The sequence below is a fragment of the Mustela lutreola genome, chromosome 3 (assembly GCF_030435805.1).
Source record: "Mustela lutreola isolate mMusLut2 chromosome 3, mMusLut2.pri, whole genome shotgun sequence".
NCBI lineage: Eukaryota > Metazoa > Chordata > Mammalia > Carnivora > Mustelidae > Mustela > Mustela lutreola.
Window position 1 is genome coordinate 14,470,153 of NC_081292.1, and position 27,554 is coordinate 14,497,706.

Genomic DNA, 27,554 nt, shown 5'->3' on the forward strand with positions numbered 1-27,554 from the left:
GGGGAGGGTGTCCAATCTGTTTGAATCTGAAGAGTGCCTGACTGCGTGAATGTGTCTGTGTGGCTCCAGCCGCACTAGGGCTCGAAAGCCCCCCGCTGAGTTAGTCTGACCCCCAAGGGAGGTTGCTGGAGCTGAGGAAGTTTGAGTTCATGCGCCCTTCTCTCTACAGGACCTTTCCCAAATTGAGAAACGTTTGGGCTCCTTTTCGGCCAGTTCTGATAACTACATTAAAGAATTCCAGTATCTGGCCCAAGCCTATGACCTCACCTGGCATGATTTACATGTGGTCCAGACCACCACCCTCACCATAGAGGAGAGGGAACGCATCCAGGCTGCTGCTCAGGAGCACGCGGATCAGGTCCAGCTCACTGATGCTGGAGCCCAGGCGGTCCCAGCTGTAGAACCAGGTTGGGATTATCAGGATGGCCAAGATGGCCACTGGCGCCGCGACCGCATGGTCCAGTGTCTCATAGCAGGCATGTGGCCAGCCTCTAATAAGGCCGTTAATTACGACAAGATTAGGGATATTGTCCAGGCCCCTATGACAACCCCACCATGTTTCTTAACCAGTTGACCTAACCTTTAACCCAGTACATTCGCTTGGACCCTGCCTCTCCTGTGGGGGCCACGGTACTGGCTACTCATTTTATCTCTCAATCGGCACCGGATATACAGAGAAAGTTAAAGAAGGCTGAGGAGGACCCTCAGACCCCCATTTCTGACTTGGTGAAAATGGCATTTAAGGTCTTTAATTCCCGTGAGGAGGCGGCTGAGCTTAAACGACAAGCCAGACTCCAGCAAAAGGTTCAGTTGCAGACCCAAGCCTTGGTAGCAGCCCTGCGGCCGGCCGGCTGGCTCTGGGAGCCAGCAGAGAGGGGAAACCAATCGCACCCCGTCGGGGGGCCTGTTTCAAATGCAGGGCCGAGGGACATTGGGCTCGCCAGTGCCCCAATCCAAAGCCGCCAACTCGGCCTTGCCCTCAATGCCATTTGATGGGCCACTGGAAATCCGACTGCCCTAACCTCGGGGTATCTTCGGCGCCTCAACGTGGGGGACCCCCCGAGATAGTAAGTCTGGCCTTTCAACTGCTTGGATTGGAGGACGACTGATGAAGCCCAGACTCAGCCACCCCTCTCACCCAGGCCGAGCCCAGGGTTATGTTCCAGGTAGCGGGTAAGTCCATCTCTTTTTTGCTGGACACGGGGGCTACCTACTCTGTTCTGCCTTCCTACTCGGGACTTACTCGAACCTCACCAATTACTGTTATGGGGATCGATGGGACCTCCTCCAATCCTAGGGTGACCCTTCCCCTTACCTGTAGCCTGGATGGGTTTCCCTTCCCCCACTCGTTCCTATGATTCCTTCCTGCCTGGTCCCTCTACTGGGCAGGGACATTCTCCAGAAACTAAGGGCAACTATCTGCCTCTCCCCTTCCTCCTCTCTATCCACCTCAACCCGTCTCATCCTACACCTCTCCACTCCCTCGACCCCCGCTCCAGATGACCTACCTACTGTAGACCCTCAGGTGTGGGACACCTCAGAACCCATCATTGCTTCCCACCTTACCCCGGTTCAAGTACAGCTTAAGGATAACTCTAAGTTTCCCTCAAGCTCAGTTCCCTATTTCCTTAGCCCACCGCCAGGGCCTGAAACTATCATAGAACGGCTTTAACGTCAGGGACTCCTGATCCCCATCATTTCCCCCTGTAACACCCCATCCTCCCAGTACGCAAGCCCTCAGGGGCTTATCGACTGGTACAAGACCTTAGGCTTATCAACGAGGTCGTGGTCCCCCTCCACCCAGTTGTTCCTAACCCTACTGTCTCGCGTTCCCCCAAACACCTATGACTTTACTGTACTGGAACTAAAGGACGCTTTTTTCACCGTCCCCTTGCACCCTGATTCCTATTTTCTTTTTGCCTTCACCTGGGAGGATCCTGACACGCATGCTTCTGGACAATTAACTTGGACCGTTCTACCCCAGGGGTTCAGGGACAGCCCTCACATTTTTGGCCAGGCCTACAGACTTAACAGCAGTGCGTCCTTAAGGCCAGTACTCTACTACATATGTGGATGACCTCCTCCTCTGTAGCCCCTCCCTCTCGGTCTCCCAAGACGACACCTCCACCCTACTTAGCTTTCTGGGGGCCAAGGGATATCAAGTACCCCCCTCTAAGGCCCTCAACATGACCTTAGGGCAGCCCATCACGGTCTACTCTCCTGCTGACTCACAGAGCTCCTTAGCCACCGATCCCTGGCCCATCTGACTCCGTCTCCAGCTATTCCATCTGCTATTCCTAGAGAACCCGCATCTCTCTCTCTCTACCTCCCCCCGCTTAAACCCTGCAACTTTACTGCCTAAACCCTTGCCAGATAAGGGGTGGATCCAGGACAGGATTGCCCTGCCAGGCAATCTGGTGCACACCTTGATTACTGACCTCCACCAATCCCTCCATAGTGGCCCATAGGCTCTCCACTAATTTCTTCAGCCATTGTTCTATCATCCTTCCTTATCTAAGGTAATCAAAGTTGTCCACAGGGCTTGCAAAACCTGTTCTGCCATGAATTCACAAGAAGGAATCTGCAGACCAGGGCCTAACCAACAGCTCCGAGGTCATCAGCCAGTGGAAGACTGACACCTGGACTTCACTCCCATGCCTTGCCATAAAATTCATTCACAGGCTGAATCGAAGCATACCTCATCGCCCGGGAAACAGCAGACGCAGTGGCTACAATACTCATCGAGCGCATCATCCCGAGGTTCGGATTGCCCCAGACCCTCCAGTCGGACAACGGACCTGCCTTCATCTCCAGTGTAACCCAACAGGTAGCTGAGAGCCTCAACATAACCTGGAAACTTCACATCCCATACCACCCACAGTCATTGGTAAGGTAGAAAAGGCCAATGGGCTGCTCAAAGCCCAACTCACCAAACCTACTCTAGAAACCCGTCTTTCCTGGCCTACACTTCTGCCTATGGCTCTCACCAGACTCCTGGCTACGCCCCGCGGGTCTTCAGGCTTAAGCCCATTTGAATTACTATAAGTCCGGCCCTTTCTTAGAAATCACAGCCCTCCAGCCATTTCCCCACCTCTTTTATCCTATCTACCTTACCTCACTCCTTGCCCTAGGGATACCCCTCCCTATTGACTGGCCACTCCCCAACTTCAGGGCCACAAATAATAGGGTCCATATGGGCCCCATCGGGGGAAACATACATATTATTAATGTGTCCTCCCTTACCACCGCAGCTGCCATATCACTAATTCCTCCCTCCTGTACTGTACTCCCTCGGAATATTTCTTTTGTGCCCTCAGGGAATCTATCGCTGCCTGATCACTAATGACTCCCTGGGCTGTATATTCATTCTACTATCTCCTACCACCATCTACTCTGAATCCCAGCTGCTGTCCATCCTATTTCCCCAACACCATGGAGGAAGGGCTGCCCACCTCCCATTCATAACAGGGGCAGGAATAGCCACAGGGGTGGCAACTGGAACAACGGGGATAGGAACCTCAATAGACTTTTTCTTACAAACTCTCCCAAGCCCTGAATGATGACACAGAACGGGTTGCTGACTCCCTCACAGCCCTACAGACGCAAGTCACCAGCCTGGCAGCCTTAGCTCTACAGAACCGACGGGCCTTAGACCTTCTGACCACCGAAAAAGGGGGGACCTGCCTATTATTAAATGAAGAATGTTGTTACTTTATTAACCAATCATATAGTTACCTCCAGGATCAAAGAACTCAGGGATCGGATCCAAGCACAGTGGCGAGACACATCCTCCTGGGGCCTGGACCCCTACAACTGGGTAACCTGGCTGCTCCCTCTGGCGGGACCTGTAAGCATAATCCTCCTCCTAATCTCAGTTGCTCCCGGTCTTTTCCGGTACTTGCAGGGTCGCCTACAAGAACTTGCCTGAGTATCTGTCAATCAACTCCTCCTCCAGCCCTACTCTCGCCTGCCCACTTCCGACTACGCCTACGACGACGCCCCCTGTCAGCAGGAAGTAGCCAGAACCGAGTCGACGCCCCTGACACCATTATATTAAGCAAAAGGTCGGAATGTTGGGCTGGCAGGAAGGGGGCTACCAAAGATGGCGAAAGTTCCCGCCACAAGACCTGAGCTCGGACAGGAGAACAAAGGCCCAAGCAGGAATCTGAGACCCCCGCCCCGGGCTCCTGTGGACCAATGGGATCCCGATGAGCAGGCGGGATATCCAAATAAGGGAAACTTCCAAAAGACCCCTGAGCTTCCTCCGAGACCCCTTAAAAGCCCCCTCCTCCCTGCCTTGGGTGCGACTTCCGCCACTCTGCTTTCCAGAGTGGCGGAACCTCGCCCGAGGGTGCCCACCTCCTCCCGGCGCAACTTTCCTGGCTCCCCTTCTCCTGAGCCCTGAAACTTCGCTGGAGAGCGTTTTTAATAAATCTTGCCTTGCACCCACTTTGCCTGGTGTTGTGTTTATCTCGCCGGAAAAAAACCTTACAAAAAAGATACCTTTTACCTGAAAAGAGTGGAACTCCTTGATATTGGGCAAGTGTGGGATGGAGGCTGAATGGATGTTAGTCTTGGAAATTGACAAATACTTGATAAGTTGCAATTCCTGCATTAAGTCTGTCTATCTATCCATCTTTCTCTCTCTCATATCTGTCTCTCAATATATCCCTATCAATGATTCATATATTTTAAGAGCCACATATTTAATGTACATCATTTTCTTTAAACTTATTTTTATAAACATTACTTTGTTCTAAGAGCTTTTACCTTTTTCCTTAACTTTTTTGTACTAAAAATTGCAAATCTCTTTTAAAGGTTGATAGTTCAATGAACAAGAATCTATGAAAATACTTTTGTAAACATTTATGTATTTTTCACCTAGATTCACGAGTTAGTTAACCTTTTGACAAATTTATTCTCTATATATGCATTATCTTTTTTTCAGAAACATTTGAAGTGTGCAGGACATGATAGCATGGCAACATTAAATACTTCAGTATGTACATACCTAAGACTAAAGAATTTTACCTACATAATAACCCCAAAACCATTATAAACTAAGAAACTTAACACTGATTCAATAATATCAACTAATATGCAGTCCATATATTAATTTTCCTGAGTACCATCTCAAATCTATTCTGTATCTTTTGTAGAGCCCAGAATGCAGTCAAGATTTTCCCACCATATGTAATTATTAGGCTTCCTATTCTGTTACAATCAAGAACATTCTCCCCATCTATTTTTATACTTTTTCATGACATCAACTGTTTTAAGAGGGTTCAGGCAAGGTATATAGGATGTGCTATATTCTAGTTTTGTCTGACTAAATTCAGGTTAAATGTTTTTGGCAAAAATATCCCATTATCAATATTGTGTGTTGCTTATTACAACATTGGACCTCAATGAAAAATCATGCAGTCTGGAGCTGCTCTGGGTTATCTGACTCTGATTCCACAGAAGCTATCTAAAAACTGTAAATTATAGATAACATAACAATGTCACCTAATTCTTGCCTATAGATATGCAAATTATGACCAGAGACAATAGAGTTTCAATTGCTGCCCTTTCCCCTCTCAATCTCCCAGCAGAAAAACCAGTATTGCCTCCATTTGCACATTAATTTCAATGATCCTCATCTATAAATGCATCTGTTCCCTGAATTCTCTTTTGAATCAACTGTAACATCTGCCTTTTTCTCTCACAGATTAGCAAGGAGCTAAATTCCTTTAACCAATTTATTTTATATCTCCATGAGCGTCATAACCTAATCATTTTTTAAAAAATTATCTTTTAACCATCACATCAAGAGGCACAGGATAGCACCTTGGTTCTGTGTTTGTTTTCAATATTGGTGGTGCTGTTTGATTGCTTGATTAAATTGTTCTTTCATTATAAAGAGGCATTTCCCCTTGTAATTAGTAAGTAATCAGTAGCATTGATGAAGTCCCAGAACCTAAGTCAGGTTCGGTGGGGTGCGGAGGTTCGGAGCCGACGACTAAAGAAAGAATTCTTAAGACGTCGTTGGTGCAAAAGGTGATTTATTGGAGCGCGGGGACAGGGCCCGTGGGCAGGCGGAGATGCGGCTGCCCTGGGTTGTGAGGGTCGGCATGTTATATGCCCTGCGGTTGGGGGAAGGAGAGGGAAGGGAGGTGTCAGCGGAGTTTCATATGCTAAAGAGGGCCTACAGGGTGCCAGGATGTCCCAGGCCTGCAGGAGGCCTTGCCTGACTGGATCAATGTTGTCTTTAGACCAGCCATTAATATTAAGATAGTTGGGAGACTTTTTGGTGGGATGTCACAATCCTGCTATCAATCGTCTTTGTTAGTGAGATTTAGGACATTTGTAAGCCAAGGGAGACTCCTGTCTAGCAGGATTGTGAGCTCTGCAAGTTAACTATTTGCTTATTGTTCATGGCAGTCAGGGCTGCCTGAGGGATGCTACACTTATGGAGGGGAAAGGGTGGAGAGGGGGTGCAAGGCGCCAGCTCTTGCTTTGTCCTCAGCCAGCCTCCTTCTCCCTCATCAGCATGACACTTTGAGTATCACATAAATATCCTGCTATTCAAAATTCTTTTACCCAAGTATCACCATTCTGATGGTTTCCTAAAACATTTGTTACATTGGGGGAAGGGGAAGAAGTTGCCTTTTTTTTTTTTTGTAGTATTACCAGTGTTTCTACCTTTACTTGACATTCTTCTTCAAAAATTACTTTCTGGCTCTCTGCTCAGCCAGGAGCCTGCTTCCCTCTCTCTCTGCCTGCCTCTCCGACTACTTGTGATTTCTCTCTGTCAAATAAATAAATAAAAATCTTTAAAAAAAAAAAAAAAAATTACTTTCTTTTCTCCTTCCATCTCCTGTCTTCCCCCAGGAATAAGGGCTATCCTTAGGGTTAAATTAATGAAAAGGAGCCCAATTTTACTGAAGTGACTCAATGCCATGGTAGCCTACAGATGTAAAGGAAAATCTAAGCATGACTCAGTTAGGAAATTGAAACCTAAGGACAACAAATCACGAAACAGCCAACTAGGCTACAAACAATAGATAGCCAATCAATAATCTCCTTACTTTGCTTCTACCTTTTCTCTATAAAAGTCTGTCCCCAAGGACCCATCAATGCAGCACTTCTAACCATTTCCAGTCTGATCCTGCCTGACTTGAAAGGATTTTTACTCAAACTCTTAAAATTTTAACATGCTTCAGTTTATCTTTTAACACTACGGACTTTTAAAGAAAAATAGCCAATGTGTTACAAGCTTTTTTTTTTTTTTTTTTTAAAATACTCAAATTGTTAAAATATTTAGCCATTCAGTGTCCCTTGAAGCTGACTCCCTCTCTTAACATGTCACTGTTAGTCTTTGAGAATGTCTTTGCTTCTGGCACAAGTTGTTCTAGGCTCAAGTTGTATTTTCCCTCCTTTACACTAGAAATAAATCATCTGTCTCAGAATCCATGATTCCTATTAGTGGGGGAGTGATAAAAATCAAGCATTTTTGTTGTGGAAAATTTGGTAGATTGTGGTAAGTATAAACTGCTGTTTGAAATAAAAATCTACTAAGAATGGGGCACCTGGGTGGCTCAGTGGGTTAAGCCTCTGCCTTTGGCTCAGGTCATGATCTCAGGGTCCTGGGATCGAGGTCTGCATCAGGCTCTCTGTTCAGAGGGGAGCCTGCTTCCCACTCTCTCTCTCTCTCTGCCTGCCTCTCTGCCTACTTGTGATCTCTCTCTCTCTGTCAAATAAATAAAATAAATCTTAAAAAAAAATCTTACTAAGACTAATCAATGCTGGTTGTTTGGATGGAGCGTGGGTATATATAGTGGCTTCTGGTGGCAATTGGGAAAAAACCTGTACTCCTTACTGTGACCTGCCAGGCTCTCTGGCAGATCTGGCCTCTGCTTATTTGCCCTCTCGTGTGGCACTTTTTGCTCACGATGCTGTAGCCACATTGGCTTTATTTCTGATCTAGAACACTTCTAGCTCCTCCAGTATTACTCTGCTTGCCCTTGCTATCCCCTCCACCTGGATGTCTTGTCCCTAGACTTTCTCACAGACGGCTCCTCCTCCCCATTCCTGGGTCAGCTCAAATGCAGCCTCCTCAGAAAAGTGTTCTAGAACAATGTTAGCAAAGCAGATTCCCTTCTCCAATCTTGGTTCCTCTCCATCATACCACTTTGTTTCTCTTTCAGGTGACTCTTCGAAATTACTCATTTTTTGGTCTGATTTTGCCTTTCCCCCAGCCAAGGTATAAAACCCATGAGAGTGAGGGTTATAAATCTTATCCCTCCTATTTACCACTGGTTGGATGGATGTCTTCAGGCAAGACAGAAGCAGGGTTGGGAGGAGGAGGCAGAAACACAGAGCACTCTTGCTTTGACTTAAAGGTACTGAGTGAATAAAAGTTAGCTTTCAAGGGGTATAGTGCAGGCAGCTCTCCTCAGTGAGGGAATTCAAAAGCAGTAAGCAACATACCTATTGACATCTTTGGGAGAGTAAAATATAGTAATCTTCACAAAGGGAATAAAGAGCCTATGTTTGGAGAACTTGACTCTGTTCATTCTTATTATGATTTATTTGCATCTTTTCATTATGCTGCCCCTACTGTTGGGTAGCATTATTTTAGTTACTCAGCACTGCTCATCATTGTTAAGGGGAATCAAAAGAAAGGTTCTCCTACACCACCCCCAAATTAAGCCAGAATATTGAAGGTAAGGAAACTGATTCTGAGACCAAGATGGTAGAAATGATTAGATCATAAGAAAAGCAAAGGAAATATGAAACTTGGGAGGAAAAACTGTTAGGCTGCTCCTTGAAAGAGTCTCCTTCTACTTCAAATAGTGGATGTTCTATTTTATTTATGGCAATAATGTCATAGCATTGAACAAATAGGAAAATTTTGAAGTATGCTTCTATTTTTTCTTTTGCTAAAACCAACTTGCTTAGATGACCAAATATTCTACACTAAGTAAGGTAATAGATACAATTAGTCTTTTATGTTTTTAATTATACTTGAAACTTAAAAGTTTTGACATATGGTAGATGCCCTAGGGGTTCAAGAGCAATAGGTAAGTTCTTACTTAAATTTAAATAGAAAATTTTATTTAAAAAATGCAAAATGAAAATGGAAATGTAAGTAGAAACACCTCTCATGGGCTCCACTTTCTCCCTTGCAATGAATATGCGACATCAGTTAATTTCATATAAACACATAAATGGTAAGTGTGCATGCCATCTAATAATGGTGAGTGGAACTTAGGAAATAGAAAAGAATGAAGAATTGTATGGTATATATTTTTGCAGAAAAGTTAGGTTAGTAGAACAAAATCTTTTTTCTTTTGAAACCAAACATAAAATGACAAGACATTCACAGGTTCTAACAAACAACACCCATCTCCTCAGTTCTAATAAATTTGTTTCAGTATCTCTATATTTTTCCCCAAAGACAATTTTTCCAATTTTATCACAAGTATTATTCTAGTGTTTTAGCACATAAGAAAAATCCCCTGGTTTAAAAGGAAAATGACAAAAGACACAAAGCAATACTTCTTCCTCGGAGCTTTCTGAACAATGGAACAGACACTGTGGGGTTTGGCCTCCCTCTCCTCACCCTCTACCCCTACACACAAACTTGCTTTATATGAAAAGAAACAAAAGGATATTATTCTCGTTTTGCATTTCTGGCCAATTTCTAACAAGTTGATACTTTGGTGTTTGACTCAGTCACTAAGGATTCTTTTCAGAAAGTACCCAATGGACAGATAAAAAGACAAAGAAACATCCCACTGAATGGCAGACCTTTTGATAATATTTGTTCAATAATGTTTTTAAAGTCAATGGAATCACTTTCAGAAACTCCCTATTCCCCATATTTCCAAAGGCCTAAGGCCCACAGCCTGGTAGCTCCCTTTGAATACTAAATAATGATTAGAACGTCTTCTCTAAAGTGATAATAAAACGTCCTAAAATGACTTCCCTAGAGAGAGTACTAGTAAAAGGGGGATATTTTATATTCTTGCAGACAGTGTACTCATTATTAGTAAGACAAAAGAAAGTTTGGGACAAGGGCTTGATTTTATCTTTTAATTGTAGGCGATGAGAGAATAAAGAAACTTTAGACATCTAAATCCATCCGTGTTTCATAATGTTGGTTTTAAAGTAAATATAGATTTTTGAGGGTGGGAAGGCAAATGAGACAGGAATAAGTATTCTCAGTGGACCCCAATCTTTCCATGTACGCATAGCAATTTCTAGCACTTGAAATCAGAAGGGCTGTGGATGGAGTTCCCCAGGACTGTGATTCCTGTTCCCCTCTACAGTGTGTAGAGGCATTGAAGCTGTCTGTCCCAACAAGGTCATGGTTTCTGGTAGAAGTATAGGCCCTAGTTCCTTGATTTTACTGTAATTCCACAGGCATTTGAAAATATGAGACCTTAACTTATATTTCATTAACTAAAGAGAAGAAGCTATAAAATCAGTACAGGATCCCCTCAAATCCATTTAGGACAACGAAGTGTGACAGCTTTCCCAGTTGAGTTGACCAAATAATTCCTTCACCACCCCCTTTACAGCATTGTTTCATTTGTGTCTTAAGATCTGTAGGGTTATACACTTTATGAAGAATAAGAAGATATCTGAGCTCATAAGGAACATAAGCCGGGGACACCTCGGTGGCTCAGTGAGTTGAACATATGACTTGATTTCTGCTCTGGTCATGATCTCAGTGTCCTGAGATGAAGCCCCACGTTAGGCTCCATGCTCAGCAGGGAGTCTGTTTGAGATGATCTCTCCTCCTCTCCTTCAGCCTCTCCTCTACTCTCTCTCTCTCTTTCTCTTTCTCTCTAAAATAAATAAATACATCTTTTATAAAAAAATTTGTAAGCAAGGGAGGTGAAAGGATTTAGGACTTTGGTTTGGCCACCATGTAATCAACTAGTTTGTTGTAGTTGTTAGAAGGTATACCTCTAATTCCAGACTGGCTTTGTTGTTGTTGTCATTGTTGGTTTGTTTTTGTTTTTTGTTTTGTTTTGTTTTTAACAGATGCATGTAATAACTCACTTTTGAGAACAAGTCAGTATGTCTGCCTTAAACTCTTTTTCTTCACAGAATTCTAGGTCTCATTCTTCTGTGTTTCTTTTTCTGTCACCCAATTTCCAAGTTTCTTCTCTCAACTTTTTCTCCTGGACCTGCAAAAATCACTATCCCAATGTGAGTTAACAAATTCCCGCTTGATGTTCACTTTAATTCTTAAGCTTAACAGACACCTGGCTGATCTCTAAGAATGCTGCCTTCCCTATCCTCTTTTCAAAGAAAGCCTTCTCATCCCCTCACACCATGTGGCAGACAGCCCCTAATACAGTCCCTGATGACCCCCTGGAATGCACACCCTTGTGCAATTTCCCTCTTTGGGTGTAGGCTGGCCTCATGATTCTAATAGAATATGGCAAAGTGATGGGATGTGTTTTCATCATTAGGTTACAAGATTATGAGTTCCACTTTGCTAGCATATTCTCCTTTTTTGGCTTTGATAAATCAAACTGCCATATAGGAGGGACCCACATAGAAGAAATTTGCAGTATCCTCCACTTACAGCCGTCTAAGAGAACTGAGTCCCTCAATCCAATAGACATTGCAGAGCTAATATTCTATCAATAACCATATGGATTTGAAAGTGGAGCCTTCAGATGAGACCCCAGCTCAGGCTGACATTGTGATTGCAGCCTTGTGAGAGATCCTAAAGCTGAGAACCCAGCTAAACCATGCCCAGATTTGTGACCCTCCAAAACTGTGAAATAACAAACATGTGCTGAGTGCTATGTGTGAGGTAATTTGTGCTGCAGTAACACATTATACCTCACAAATCTCAGGGTCATAAGTCAGAACTGACATCTTTCTTGTCCAAAGATAAAGGTTCTTAGACTGTTACTCTTCCAGTCTAATGAGAAAATACTTAGTTCATTAACTTGTCTCATTCGGCCTCTATGCTCTATTCTCTCTCTTTACTCTTGTTGACCTCAACTTCTCTTTTAATAAAGACTTTGGAAACAGACTAACCATTTCCTCTACAACTCAATGGCAGTCATTATTCTGGCAACTTGAGCCTCAAAGTGGATGACATAGTTAAGACCCTTACTTCCCACTTCTTTTTTCTCCTCTACAAAAAATTTCATTATTTAACCCACTTTTTCAAAATATATTTTATTTATTTATTTGAAAGAGGGAGATCACAGAGGGAGAGGAAGAGAGAGAAGAAAACTCACAGCTGAGCAGAGAGCTTGATGTAGGGCTCAATCCCAGGACCCTGAGATCATGACCTGAGCAGAAGGCAGATGCTTAACAGACTGAGCCACCCAGGCACCCCAATTCAACCCACTTTAATCACAGAACTGGTTTCTCTTTTTTATTTAAAATGGGACCAACTTTGAAATCCTAAATTCAAGCCCCCAATTTCTATTCAGAGCGTCCTATTCCTGTGTGTGTGTGTGTGCGTGTGTGTGTAACTAATGTGCTCCTACTAATCCTTCTCATCCAACCACTCTGAGATCTCTTCTCCATAGCCTCCCTCACTTTATCCTGTCCACTCCCTCCTACATCTTTATAGTGAAACAGTCAATTCGTGAGGTGAATATTAAGACAGACTAGAGTTAGAATATCAGCCATTACTTGCAGCGGTGAGACTAAAAGCAGGTTATTTAACCTTGCTGAAACTCAACTTCCTTATCTGTAAAAGATAATAATAATTATTACATCCTAGAACAATTTTGAATATTAGAACATGACAGTGTACATAAAGCATTTAGCACAGTGCCTGACACATCATAGATATTTAGTAAATATCATCCATTAATATGTTCTTTTATAGAGATTAGATTTGATTAAATGGACAATTTTAAAAAATTAAAGCAGCCAAAATCTGAGAATCTCTTGACCTATTATATTACTGTCATTGTTGACTAGTGAAGCTTCAAACCTAAAGCAATTCAGCTTCCTAAATTTTCTGTGCATGCACTTGAGCTGCATGGAAGTACTGCATGACCCTGAAGGTTAGTGTCCTAGTAAATGTTTTGTCTCTAGGCTTCAGTGGAGCTATAAAGTATGCCTAAAGATACTTCTATCTTTCCCTGGTAAAATCTTGTTCTCATTTTCAGTAGTGGTGATTTCAAGTTGTAATGGCAACAAAAATCTTTTGAGAGACAGATTTTGGAGATTTTTTGTTTGCTTATTTTCATGTGTTTTATTTACATTTATATGAATATAATTGTGTTGTGTGATTTTTGATGGAAATCTCCTATTATTTTCTTAGTATTTTTGGGTGTGGTAATGGGAGTGGAAGCCCATGAGAAGTTAACATTGTAACCAAAAAGTTCTGAAGTTTTACATAGAATTTATGAATTATTTGTGTACAGCTAATTTATTATTTTCCATTTATTTTCTGCCTTTGAGTGTTCATAATATCAAGGAAGATAGTGGTGGAGACACAGATGAAAGCCCAGAGGTCATATGAACATAAACCCTGGCACTTCAATATTACAGAAATATAGCGCTGAAGTTTTAAACAATGCTGGCAGAATCTCAAACAAAATGAGATGAGTTGTTTTCCATTCAGTTGCCCAGACCAGTCTGGAAGAACCTGGCTCAGTTTTCACTTACTATTAACCAAACATGATATAAATGTGGGTAAGCATAATATAAACAAATGCAAATTATTTAGACCTCCTTAAAGATAATGCAATTTAAAAGAACTTTGAGGAATCTACAGACACATGTGATTTGGGTTCAGAGGAAAAGTTAAGAGGATATTATATCCATGAGGCTAGATTATGTAATCAAAAAATGTGGCCAGAATGAAGTGCAGGAGGATTCTAGTACAGGGGATGAAAATTCCATACCAAAAGGTAGACACAGTCTTCTCTGGACTCATTGTCACAGGAACTTGAGGACATCTCAGGGAGCAAGCTTTGCAATCTGGCTGACAGGGATATTAAAACACTGGACAGCAGCCAAGCCTACCTTACAATGCCAATTGATATTTCAGTGTTTCAGATAAGGCTATAAATTGCTATTGCCAGATGGAGCCTTCACTGGATCTTTCCATGCCTTGAGGACATGTCTAGAGGCCCTTAAGAAAGGCAGTTCAAGTTAGCCTTTTTGTGCCTCCACTACATTTGGGATGAAATAAAGATGTCCTCTTGTACAGACCAGGTAGGGCCTTGGGCCAATTTTTGGGCCAAGTAGGAATGTATGAAGGAAGTATCGTACTTGGAGGAAGAGAAAGCAGAAATGCAGAAGGAGAAACCAATAGAACACTCAGAGAAAACTGCCTACAGAGGCCCACTGCAAGGAAACAGAGATCAGAAAGTTTTGGTTTTCAGATCTTTGCGTTTGGAGAGGCTGGGATCTTATGTAAAAAGTCTTTGTGTAGGGTTCTGTAAGGCTCTTATTTTTTTCTGTGCTCTGTAATGTAATGTAAAATAATACATTTTGTTGAAGTGTCATCTTGGCTCTTTGGAGAATGTACTGAAAAAGATGGGAAGTTCATGTGAGTCCCAAATAAACCTGTTAGAAAATGTAGCTGCTACTTTTCAATTCTTTCTCCTCATAATTCTTCTGATTTTGTCAATTTCTTTGAAAGAGTGTGTCGGTCATTCTCACTATCCAAAAAACATCCTCTATAAATGATGGTTGTAAATGAGTAGGTTCACTAGGATTCATTGGGTCTCATGTAGTTCAGTTTATAGTCTGTGTGAATTGGATAGAACCAAAAAGATTTCTTTCCCAATACTCGCCGAAGGCCCTTCTTTGTAGAGAGGGGCAGAATTTAAAATACTTTCATTTTGAAAACTACAGTGAACTTGAACATATGAGTCAGTATGATATTGTTGGTTATATCCTTTATCCCTAATATGTTTTGGAAAATAAATGGTTTCCTATTTTATTTTCCATTTATGTATTGAGCTTTTTGCCTCCATTTGGAAGGGAGAAGGGCTGGGCTTCTGAAACATAAGCCCTTGTTTAGAGAAAAACACCCAGTAATCACTGTTCCTTGTCTTTCTAGAAACTTTTATTTGGAGTTCATTTTAATGACAATTTTGTCTCAATTAGTTCATTTTTTTAAAAAAATCATTCTTTAAAGGTAGGGGCTGAGTTGTTACCCAGAGGAGACAGGAGAGGGGAAAAAAAGTCACCCTAAATGCACAGTCAAAAAAATTTAACATAAAAAGTTGAGTAGATATATGTTACATTATTCAGATGAAGAGATGTGTGTCAGGGACTACCGCATAATCAATTTTAGTAATTATCCCATTTGCACTTAAAAATAATGTATATTCTGTCATGCCTAAAGTATCCTAGACACATCAATCTGATGTAATTTGTTAAACATGCTATTCAAATAACCAATGCTTTTATTGATTTTTTTTTTTAACAACTCGGTGGTGGGTATCCAGGAAGGGACAGATTGCATAGGGCACTGGGTGTTATAGGCAAACAATAACAGAACAGGACATCAAAACCTAATGATGTACTGTATGGTGACTAATGTAATGATAAAAAAATAAAACAATGTATACAATTCATGAGTTTGGACATATGCATACACCTGTGAAACCATCACCACAATCAGAGTCATAAACCTACTTTTCACTTGCACTTTACCACGTTGCTAGCAATGCAAGTTCACAGTAACACTTGGACTCTATGTCCCCCTCTGTCATGGGCTGAATACTTGTGTCCTCCAAAGCTCATATGTTGAAGTTTTAACCCACAATGTGATAACTTTCTGATGTCATCACATTAGGAGGTGGGGCCTTCTGGAGATAATTAAGTTTAGATGAGATCGTGAGGATAGATCTCCCATGCCTGGGGATAGAGCTCTTAGACAAGAGCCCAGAAAGCCTGTGTCTTCTCTCTTTCTCCATCTTTGCCACGTGAGGACGCATTAAGAAGGCAGCCTTCTGCGAGCTGGGAAGCCAATTCTCACCAAGAACACAATCTTGCTGATACCATGATCTTAGACTTTCAGCCTCTAGAACTGTGAGAAATAAATGTCTATTATTTATGCCACCCATCGAGGCTTATTTTGTAATAGCAGCCTGAGCTAAGACCAACACTTGTCGATCTTTTTTGTTCTTGTTTTTATGAAATGTAATTTTAAATATACACCTCCCAAGACACTGCTGTCTATTACAGAGTAAGTATTCTTCTAGATACATCCACATGTTTACTCTTTAAAGTGATCATATTTCTTCCTGAATTTCTGCTTCTCTCTGGAATCATTTTCCTTCTGCCTGAAGAAGACACTTTATGCTTCTTTTAACCCAGATTTGCATTCTTATAGATTTTTAAAATCTGAAAACATTTTCATTTACCCTTTATTTTAATTTTTGCCCTTCATTTTTAAAGGGCATCTTCACTAGGTATAGGATGTTTGGTTTACAGTCCTTAAAAGACTCAAAGAATCTGATGTTAGACTGTTATCCCTTTGAAAGGATATCCTCTCTCTCTCTCTCTCTCTCTCTCTGAATGCATTAATGATGTTTTGTCTTTGATTTTTTGGAATTTTACTGTGAAGTGATCATACTTGAAGTTTCAAGACTCTATTGAGTCTGTGGTTTGAAGGAATTTGGAAGTTCTGGAATATTCTTGGTCTGTATCACCTTCAGTATTATTGTTTCCACCCATTCTCTATGTTATCTCTCAATGGACTCCAATTACCACATTTTAGATCTTGCAATTATGTCCTACATGTCCCTTTCTCTCTCTCTCTCTCTCTCTCTCTCTCTCTTTTTTTTTTGTTATCCTTTTTAATTTCCGCCCTACAATTCAGTCTAGGTCAGGTTTCTGTGTTGGCATTACAGAAATTTAGGACCAGACCACTTTTGTTCTGTGGGGAACTATCCTGTGTGTTGCAGAATGTGAATCAACACCTTTGGACTTTATCTAGATGGCAGTAGCATCCCCCTAGTCATGACAAAAATGTCCCCAGACATTTGCTCAGTATGTGGGGGGAAGAGGTCAATTCACTCCAGAGAACCAAGTGGTGAGAACCATTTAGCCTTTCACAGGCAAATTTTAGAGTTAACACTTCACTTATAATTCTGGGTTTAAACTGCCTTTTTTGGAGAGTCAGGATGTCGCAGAGGAGCTCCAGTCATCACCTTCTCTGGGATCTCTGTGGAGGGATTGCTGTTCTGGAGATATCAGACTTTCTCGAAGGAAGATGTTGTTAAGTGGGAGACATCGGAGGATGAGCACTGGATATCAGGTCATGGAACTCAACTCCTGGCTCTGCTCTGGCACCAGACAGTGATGAAAGTCTGATGCAATAATCGGCCTCTCTGGGCCCATGTCATCTGCTGGAGAACCAAGGTGCTGGTCTAAATATTTTGTACTAACTGACCTTGCCGTTCTGTAATTCTTCTTATGTGTTTGTTCTGCATCCTTATCTATTAAGTTCTGAATTTTCATTTTCTTCAGTGCTACAGTTTCTATTTGATTCATTTCTCAGGTGAGGGTACCTGCCTTGTATTCTATTTCTTGAACACATCTGTCACATGATTTTAATCTCCTTGTTTGATAACTTCAATATGTGTAACACCTGAAGGTTTTCTGTCATTTATTTCTTCTTTCTGTCATGTCTAGTGATTCTCATTGTATTCTAGAGTTGTGTGTAAAAAATTGGAAAGATGTGAATGATCTTCTCTTTCTCCAGAGGATGTTCATGTTTTGCTCTGACAGTGAGAAAGAAGGGACAGATCATCTAGAAGTAAACATGTAGTAACATGATTTAAGGTGGAGTGTCAGCCTTTGTGATGGTTGGTCTATTTATGGATTTTTCATAGTCCTAGGACAGCACCCACAGTGTCTCAACTAGAAGTTGCATGAATTGATTGAAGTGTTTCTAAAACTCAGTAACATTTAGGTTCCAACACCTTTTCCTTCAGCATTGTCTATGCCTATGGTTTTCCATTCAGTATCATTCTTACTTCCAGTAAGAGCATAAATAACCAGTTTTTAAAAAGAATGCTCTACTATTATCTCAGATTTTCTTCCATGACACTGAAACCTTTGGTGACTTTCTATGTGCATGCAAAGGCAATGACTGTTAAATCATGACTACTGCTTGGTCAGCAATAATGAGAAAGATCCCAATTTAAACTATGTTAAAATGTGGAAAGAAAAAGAAATGCATCTTAAAAATGAAGGAATGTGGGGTACCAGGGTGGCTCAGTGGGTTAAGCCACTGCCTTCAGCTCAGGTCATGATCTCAGGGTCCTGGAATCGAGTCCCGCATCGGGCTTTTTGCTCAGCAGGGAGCCTGCTTCTCTCTTTCTCTCTCTGTCTACTTGTGATCTCTTTCTGTCAAATAAATATATAAATAAATCTTTAAAAATAAATGAAGGAATGCTAAATGAAAAGCACTTATAACAATTCCTGGTGAAACATAAATACAAATTATTCTCGTTTTGAGAAGAGCATTAACATGATGTAACATACATTTTATTTATTTATTTTTTTAATCTAACATATATTTTAAAGGGCTCTAAAATTCACTGGTAAGAAAATGGACAATCTGATTAAAAAATGATCTTAACAGAGATCTCATTCAGGAAAATACACAGATGGCAAATAAGCCTATAAAAAAATGCTCAACATCGTATGTCACTAGGGAGTTGCAAACGAAAGTAATGAGACATCACCACACACCTATTAGAATGGCAAAAATCCAAAATACTAATAACATCAAATATCGAAGGTGTGGAGCAACAGGAATTTTCATTTAGTGCTGGTGGAAATGAAAAATGGTACAGCCACTTTAGAAGACAGTTTGTCACTTTTTTACAAAACAAAACATACTCTTGACAATATGATCAGCAATAACAATCCTTGGTATTTACCCACAAGAGTTGAAAAAAAAAAAAAAAAACCAGACCCATATACAGATGTTTATAGGAGCTTTATTCACAGTTGCCAAAACTTGGAAGCAACCAAAATGCTCTTCAGTAGGATAAATAAACTGTGGTACAGCCAGACAGTGGATTATTACTTGGTGCTAAAAAGAAATGAGCTATCAACCCTTGAAAGACGTGCAGGAAACTTAAATGGATATTGCTAAGAAAAAAGCTAGTCTAAAATGGCTGCATACTGTGATTCCAACGCTGTAAGATTCTGGAAAAGGCAAAACTATGGGAAGAGTAAAAAGATAAGTGGTTGTCAGGAATTTGAGGGAGGCAGGGGTAAATTGGCAGTATGGAGAGGATTTTTAGGGCTGTGAAATTATTCTTTATGATGTTATAATTGTGGATACAAGTTGTTATACATTTGTGAAAACCCATGGAAAATACCACCCCACAACTATACAGCACCAAGAATGGAAAATACAGCACCAAGAATGATCCCCAATGCAAACTAAGACTTGGGATGATTATATGTCAGTGTAGGTTCATCAGTGGTAGCAAATACACTTCTCTAGGGGGACACTGATAGTGGAAGAGACTATGCAAGTATGAGGTAGGATATGTATTGGATATATGGAACTTTCTATATTTCATGCTCCATTTTCCTCTGTACCTAAAAGTGCTCTACAAAAGAATCTATTAAAAGATATAAAACAAACAAAAAACGAAAACAACAACAATGAACAAACCTCTAGCTGAGATATAGAAAATAGGTTTAAAGGGTAAGTTTAAGGAGATTAAGGAGGAAGCTTTACAATAACCCATGTAAGAAATCAGTAAGTCCTGAACAACTGATAGTTGTGGGGTGGTACAAAGCTATACAACTCTTGATGTTTGAAGGCATGTTACACAGGATTTCCGATAGATTGGATATGAGTTATTAGAGAAAGTGAAATTGTGGGTGAATCCAGGGTTTTCTGAGCACGGAAGAATGGAACTGATACTTAATGAAATAAAAAAAGTAGAAGAGCTCTCTAGGGCATTGGGTAGTTAGAAGAAGGAAAATCAAGGTTTTCCCTTAGGATGTACTGTTTATTAAACATTTAAATGTAAACATGGAATAGACAATTGTATATGTGTATCTGGAGATCAGGGGACAAGTCCAAGGTAGAGATATAAATTTGGTAAATCATCAGTGATTAGATGCTATTTCATGTTATGAGAACGGTTGAGGTTAGTTGGGCAGTAAGTTCAGTTAGAGGAGAGGTCTGGGGACATAGCCTTGGTGAATTTCAATGCTAAAGATTTGGAAAATGGGGAGAAAGCATAAAAGAAAACTAAGAAGGGATGACTGTTTAGCTAGGAGGAGAATTGAGAGAAAGTGTCCTTTAAGCCAAAGGAAGGAAGGAAGGAAGGAAGAAAGAATGGATGAGTGGTATTGTATGTTGCTGCTAAGTTGAAACATAATCTTTTTAAATATTCTTTTTAAAATAATTATTGAATCTCATCACCTGGTGCATAAGATTTTCATGTTATGGTCATTCATAAGTGCAATGGAATCATTGACTCTTAGCTCAGTCATTGAAGATTGAGTTAAGAGAGGCTCCTGAGGTCAGATGGGCAAATTTATCTAGGTGAGAAGGAGATGTAGAGGGTAAAGGTTAAAAAAGTTTTCCATAAGTTGGGAATTGGTAAAGCAGGGTAATGGATATAAGGGGATTTCACACATTATTCTTTATTTTTGTCCATGTTTACTCTCTAATGAAAAGCTTAAAATAATACAGCTCTGCCCCACTCTGTCCCCTGACGGTGGGACTGGCACTTGTCTACCCCATACTGCCAGTTTCCACCCACATTAAATCATGAATCCATTTTTTGTTCACCAATGTATTATTCTACACAATTTGTTTGTCTGTTTGATTTTAGTTGTAAGATCCTCAGATCCACACTTGCCTCTCATTTCGTAGATCACCCAGGATGATGTCTGGAAGAAGGACTCAGTCGCCAGTGCTAGTGAAATTAAAAAAAAAAATAAATTTTTTTTTTGGAGATAGTTGAAATCCTTATGATGTTAAGGCAAGCCCTTCATAGATGTAATAATCTCTCCATTTTTTTTTCAGGTGTATTTTATGACTTTTAATGGGGTGTAAAATTTTCTCTTGTCAGAGGTTCAAAATAGCCAAATTTAGAATCAGTGAATCACTGAAGTAGTAATTAATAAAAATTTATTGTGCACACACCAAAAAGACAGTTTACAAACCAGAGCACTCAAAGGGGAACGTGGAATGAAGCTCTAGGGTATATTGTTATAAAGCAGCTTACATAGTGAGAAAGCAATGACTGTTTATTCTTCCCAATGATTGGTTACACTGTTACAATTTTCAGTTGTTATCATATGTCAACCTTAGAAAACAGTTCAAGTTTTGCTTATCATTTCCAGACGCACAAGCTAGATATGGTCCAGGTCAAAATAAACTAACTGATGCTTTGCTTGTATGACTGAACTGCTTTTGTCTGCTCGGGGAAGTTTTCAGGTTGGTCTCCATTTGTTTTTGACTTTAACATTTCCTCCCTTTCGGTCATTCTCTCAGCAGACAGAGCATAAGCCAGCCATGATAGTGTTATTCTCTGTTACCTTCGATGATATAGTAGGCTCGAAAAATCACCCATTTGCTGTTTCTGCTAATTGAGTCTTTGACAGGCTCAGGGGTCACCCAGTCACCTACGTCATCATTCATATGGTTAGTGTTGATTTCATCCGGTTGTTGGATCCTGATAGATACCATGTGGCATGTGAGTAGCTACCAACAGGCATCTAAAACCTTCCAGGGTATAAAGACACCAGTGAGGTCAGTATGAGGACCACAAGAACAAAGACAAGGATTGAAAGCTTGCCCAGGACTCCTAGGAGCCAGCATTTAACCGATCAAATCAATCAGATGGGTTATATTCAGATTCAGGTTTTACATTTCTTAGTCAGTTGACGATTGTCAGTTACTGACACAGACACAAGGTGATGTATTAGAAATGCATATCTTCCTGATCACGTCGGACTGGATGAATCCAAGGCTGTTGTATTTCTGGAGGCAGCCTCGCAGGGGGCTTTCAATTCCATTACGCCTCAAGGTGATGTGAGCAATCAGGTAATTTACTAGGAGGCATTTCTATGGAAACAAAAGAAAAGCAAAGATTAATAGTTTGAGCAAATGATAAATTACATTTTCTGAGTTTGGAGAGCAGCCAGGAGAGGAGATTTCTAGATGTCGGATTCTGAGCATCTCCAGGTGGAGGAGGGCATGGCAGAGGCAATCAGATGTTTTTCCTGTTTTGCAGCGTGAACGTCTCTGGTGATCTTTCTGAGTGGCCACATAGCAGCAGGCAGGAAGACTGTCCACACATGAGATGTCGTCGTGATTTCTCTGAGGTTTATATCAAACTGTCTAGCTTTAGGGGAGCCTGGGTGGCTCAGTCAGTTGAGCCTCTGACTCTTGATTTCTGCTCAGGTCAGGATCTCAGGGCTGTGAGTTCCAGCCTTGCGACATGCTCTGAGCTGAGTGCAGAGTCTGCTTAAGATTCTCTCCTTCTCCCTCTGCCCCTCCTTGCTACACACTTTCTCACTCCATCTCTTAAAAAAGAAAAAAAAAAATTGTCTACCTTTAGCTAGCATGGCTTCAGGAAAAGGGCAGTTTTAGTTTTATAGTGATTTCAACTCAACAGAGTGGGAGAAAAATGGGAATATTAGTTTGGAGAGTTATAACCAAATATTGGAGGAAACTAGAAAAGTTTAGGACTCTGTTCAGTTTATGGGTAGAAAAGGAAACAAAACCTCAAAGACAATTAATAACACTAGAATTTGAGATCCACAAGTGCATTATCAAAACATAATTTTGCTCTCCACAATCATTTCTATTTCCATGAACCATACATAGCAAGGCCAATTTGTTTGCAAATTAAGCCTAGTTTAAATAAAATTGTCCTGATTATTTAAAGAAGCACAGTAAGAATAGTGACTGACCACATAGATTCTTTTGAATCTGCTTTGCTGGAACTTTTCATAAGGAAACTCAGACTAGACTTTGAAAGTCTCTTTAAAGGTTTGTCTAGCCCAATTAAGGACTTGTCTAATTGTGTCCTGTTATAAGTAGAACAGATTCTTAGTGAATTTATGTAAACGTATATATTGTTAACCTTTGTTGTAAAGACACACTTTCCTAATTCATTGTAAGTTATGGACAGCTTAAAAACAAAAAGAAGGGTCCTTTAAATCTAGCAAGCAAAATATTAAAGAACCAACAATGTTTTTAAAATGAAGTCATAACAATTATCAACTTTGTTAGTTCATTTAGCCTCCCACAATTAATTCTTGTTGATCTTGATCTTTTGTTACCAATTTTATAAATTTGCTAATTTTCCATTGAAGTTGTAGAAATTCTTACCCAGTTCCTTGTGATGATTTTAAAGTTATTAGAAGCTGAAGAACTTTTGCAAGAATGTTTTTGCACAAACATTAGGGTAAAATAATAACTCTATAAATGACAAAAGACTTAAAAATTAACAGTGGTTAAATACTGGATGAGAGTTCATTATAATGTAGTGGACAAGGAAAATTGGTTATTTCTATTATACACAATATTCTAAGACAATTGCAGGAGTTATGACTGACATTGTATCCGGCACATCACATTCCGAGGAACTTCATATATCTCTGGAGCACTTATATTAATAACTTAAATATAAATATATCCCAAAGAAAGTTTAGCATCATTTCTTATTTGACAATGCTTCCCATGAAATTTAACAAACAGAGAATGCTACATAGTTGTACAAAAAAGACCCTTAGCCTTAGTAATAGAGAAGACTCAGTTTTCTTAAGTAAAGACCTGATAAAGACAAAACATAGAATCTTTGTTTTCTTGACAGATTACATTAAAGTTAAAGAAAATCCTTTCTATTCCTATTAAAAGCAGACCAACAGTCTAAGAAAACTTATCCTCTTAACAGAGAGAAAAATTCTTGTTTTGTACCAATGTACTTTTGATATTAAAATTCTTCCTTTTTTTATCTTTAACTTAAATAAATCTATTCTAATCTTAGCTTGATCACACATAAAATTCCTTCTCAAGATTTATTTTCCATAAACCTTCTATAACTTTCCATATTCATTTTGGTTTTGTACTATCTTTCCCCTTTCTTATTTAGGAAAAATCATTTTACTTTAGGACAAAATTACTTTCTTTTTTCTCCCTTACCAAAAATGCATCTTCATTTCTCATCCCTTCTTTTACCAAAAACATACATCCTACTTTTTATATATAGTAATTCCCTTTCATCTTTATCATTTCTCATAGTTTTGTTTAAAAAAAAAAAGCCCTCTTTTTTTGGTTAGTGACTTCAATTTTATTAGTTCAAATGCTATTTTCTTGATTTCAAAGCTTACAAAGCTTCTCTAGAATAGACAAGATGTAAGGCACTTGTTACAGAATAATTACAGTTTTACTCTGAGAGGATAGCATAATTGCCTATGCTCTGCATTAAATGAATATAAACTCCTTCTACATAACTTAGTTACTAAAAATAAACCCTGCACCTTTTGGAAATTACATTATGAGATTTGCTCTGCTAGATTGGGAATGACCCAAGAGTCAGGGGCCACAGGGTCCCACAGTACTGCTGATGTAGGTTGCTCTAAGTTGAGGAAAGAATAAAGATTTGAAAGATGGGACAGCTTCTAAATTGATGGTAAAGCTATAAATGTTCTGGAAGCCACCACCAGTCATTTCCAGCCTAGCAAGTAGAAAGAAATAAGAAATAAGGCAGGAAGAAATGGAAGGAGTTCTTTTAAACAAAGATTGCTGACTAGTTGCAAACGTGAAAAACCAAGGCAACAGGGTATGAGCATATCAAACAGTGACCACAGCCTGGATTTGAGGAGTTGTCACTGTGCCTGAACAGGACAGCAAGGGGGCTTGTACTGAATTAGGCTTTTCGGGGGGCCGCACAGATCCTCTTGTTGCCTAGTTAAGTGTGGTATAAGCACAGTGACTTTCAAATATGTTGGATCATTCTGCAGCAAGAAATACAGTGTATATCATGACCAGCGCATTCGTATGCACTATAAACAATATAAGTAACTGAAATCAAAGTTGAATGAGCTGACACGCATTTCCTATTTTCGATATATGCCGTGTCATACTCTATTTTGTACTTTAGGAAATGATTCTCTTTATTGATATATAGATAATAAATAAATCCACCTGTAAATTACAGATAAAACTGAAGATTTTTGTATTTATTGTCCATTTATCTTCATACACAGACATGCATAGTTATAGAAACTACTCACATTTTCTATTTAAATAAATGGTCATCATAACCTCCCAGTGGTGTGTGACCACAGTTTGAAAAACAAGAAGTTACAGTAGATATTTCCAGAGGAGGAGAAAGCTCTCAAGGGAGTTCCTCTGCTTTTCACTTTTTGAAGGGACACTTGCTGCTTCAGTACCTGCATTATCTGCCCCGTTTTCTGGGTCCTGATGCACAGCTACTGTAATACTGTATTATTACTCCGAGGGTTCTGATATTTTCTCTTTGCTTCATTTTGCATTCTCAGCTCTTCTTTCCACTTTTTAACCTATTTGTAATCTATGTTTTCTGGTGAACACTAGGAAACAGGCAATGGTGAGCTATCATATACCAGCACCTGAAGTAGACTAGCAAACTTACAAATAAATTTTAAAAGTTTCAGAAGTATATTCTTCCTCATTATAGTTTTGTTTCAGTTCATTAAGAGGCCCAGATATTTTACGTCTCTCTGTAAAAATTAAAAAGCCAAAAGTAGATAAATTTATGTTTAGCATTTAATGTTTATCTTATTTGGAAATGATTTAGATATTCAATAAATCCCCATTATTTAGTTTAGCTTAGTATACACTTGATCTTATTTATATTAAATTACTTGTTTTTAACAATTACGCTTGGGTTAGTAAGTTAATCATCATTTTGAGCTGCCTTACTTTTGTTGACGAGTTTTGAAGACAAGCATCCTTTCATTAAATTTCATTAATTAGCTTCTATTTATCAGATTATTTCAGATCCTGAACTTGGAAAAACGTTTGGGTTAATTTCTGAGAATATACATGATTTATATAAATGCTTAATTATTAAGCCAATAAATAGAGCTTTTTACAAATTAATTGTGGCAATACCATCCACAGCTAGAAAAATAGTCCATTTCTATAACATACATATATACACATACATAGCACATAGACAAATGCAAAGAGAGATCTTACAACTTTTGTTTTTAAAATGTGAGCCACATCTCTGGTACAAAATGCAAAAGAACAGTTAGGTCCAAATTGTATTGTTGGCACATGGACTAAGTTAATGTTACCCACTCAGAAGAACAAAGTTTTTACTAAAGACTTTATTTGCATGCTATAGAGATCCTGGTAGATCTGTTTTTGGAAGTCATTTTGCATTTAAGAAGCTTCTGCACATCAATCAAAGAATGGACCCCATCCTCTCAGAGAATTAGGATCCTCTCTTTAAAGAGTGTTCCTTAAGGTGGGCTTAAGGGAAACAGCTTCTGGAAAACGAGACCTGGGTGCGGGATGGGGCATGGTGGGGTTTGGTCTAAGCAGGTTAGGTAGGTAGTGTCCATGCTGTGCTGGTACCTACATGTGACCCCATGTTTATGCTGGGGGGAAGGAGATAGAAATGCTACATGCCAAGTGTCTTTGTCTCTAGGGAGAGTTTCTACTGTTCCTTCTAGCAGATGCTGTTAGATTAACACATTAATCTTCTTTCATATATAGACTAGGTGCTTTTCATTGTTTTATTTTAAAGATTTTATTTATTTGACAGAGAGAGAGAGAGATCACAAGTAGGCAAAGAGGCGGGCAAAGAGAAGGGGAAGCAGGCTCCCTGCTGAGCAGAAAGCCCAATGTGGGGCTCGATCCCAGGACCCTGAGATCATAACCTGATCCAATGGCAGAGCTTTAACCCACTGAGCCACCCAGGCGCCCCCCACTAGTTGCTTTTCAAACTGCTATTTTCTCACTGGGCCTCAGGGTGAGTAAGAACAGCCCTTTGGGTCCCTTGAATGTTGTTAGCCCTCTCGGTTTACTAAGTTAAACATTTTAGGGGCTTGTCTCTCTTCTGCAGATCCCAAGGGTTGGGGTGTCTGATATGGGCACCAACCCCTCACTTCTGCAAAAGAAGAGTGGATTGGTGAGATCCCTCTTTATCCTGTGTCACTCTGCCCCAGGGATGGGGTTTCTGGTGAGATCAATGGTCTCTGCCTCTCCTACCTGTCTGTGTGTGATCTTTTTATCCTTTGTGAGAACAGGTCATCTAGTTTTTAGAGTTTTTTCAAAGGGATATGACCCATATGATCCTTGAGCTCTAGATTTCGTGTGCCCTTAGTAGGAGGTGAATTCAGGATCTTCCTATTCCACCATCTAGTCTAAGTCCTCATCATATTATTTTTGGCGTAAACCTTACATCATCATTGAATAGTTATTTAAATAATACTTCATAATACTGGGTTTGTTCATCTAATATTTGTGTTAAGATTTGGGCAGTTATATTTATAAGTGAGATAGGTGTGGGGCTGTGTTGCTTTTCGTTTTTTAACAAACTTTTTTTTTGGAGATATCT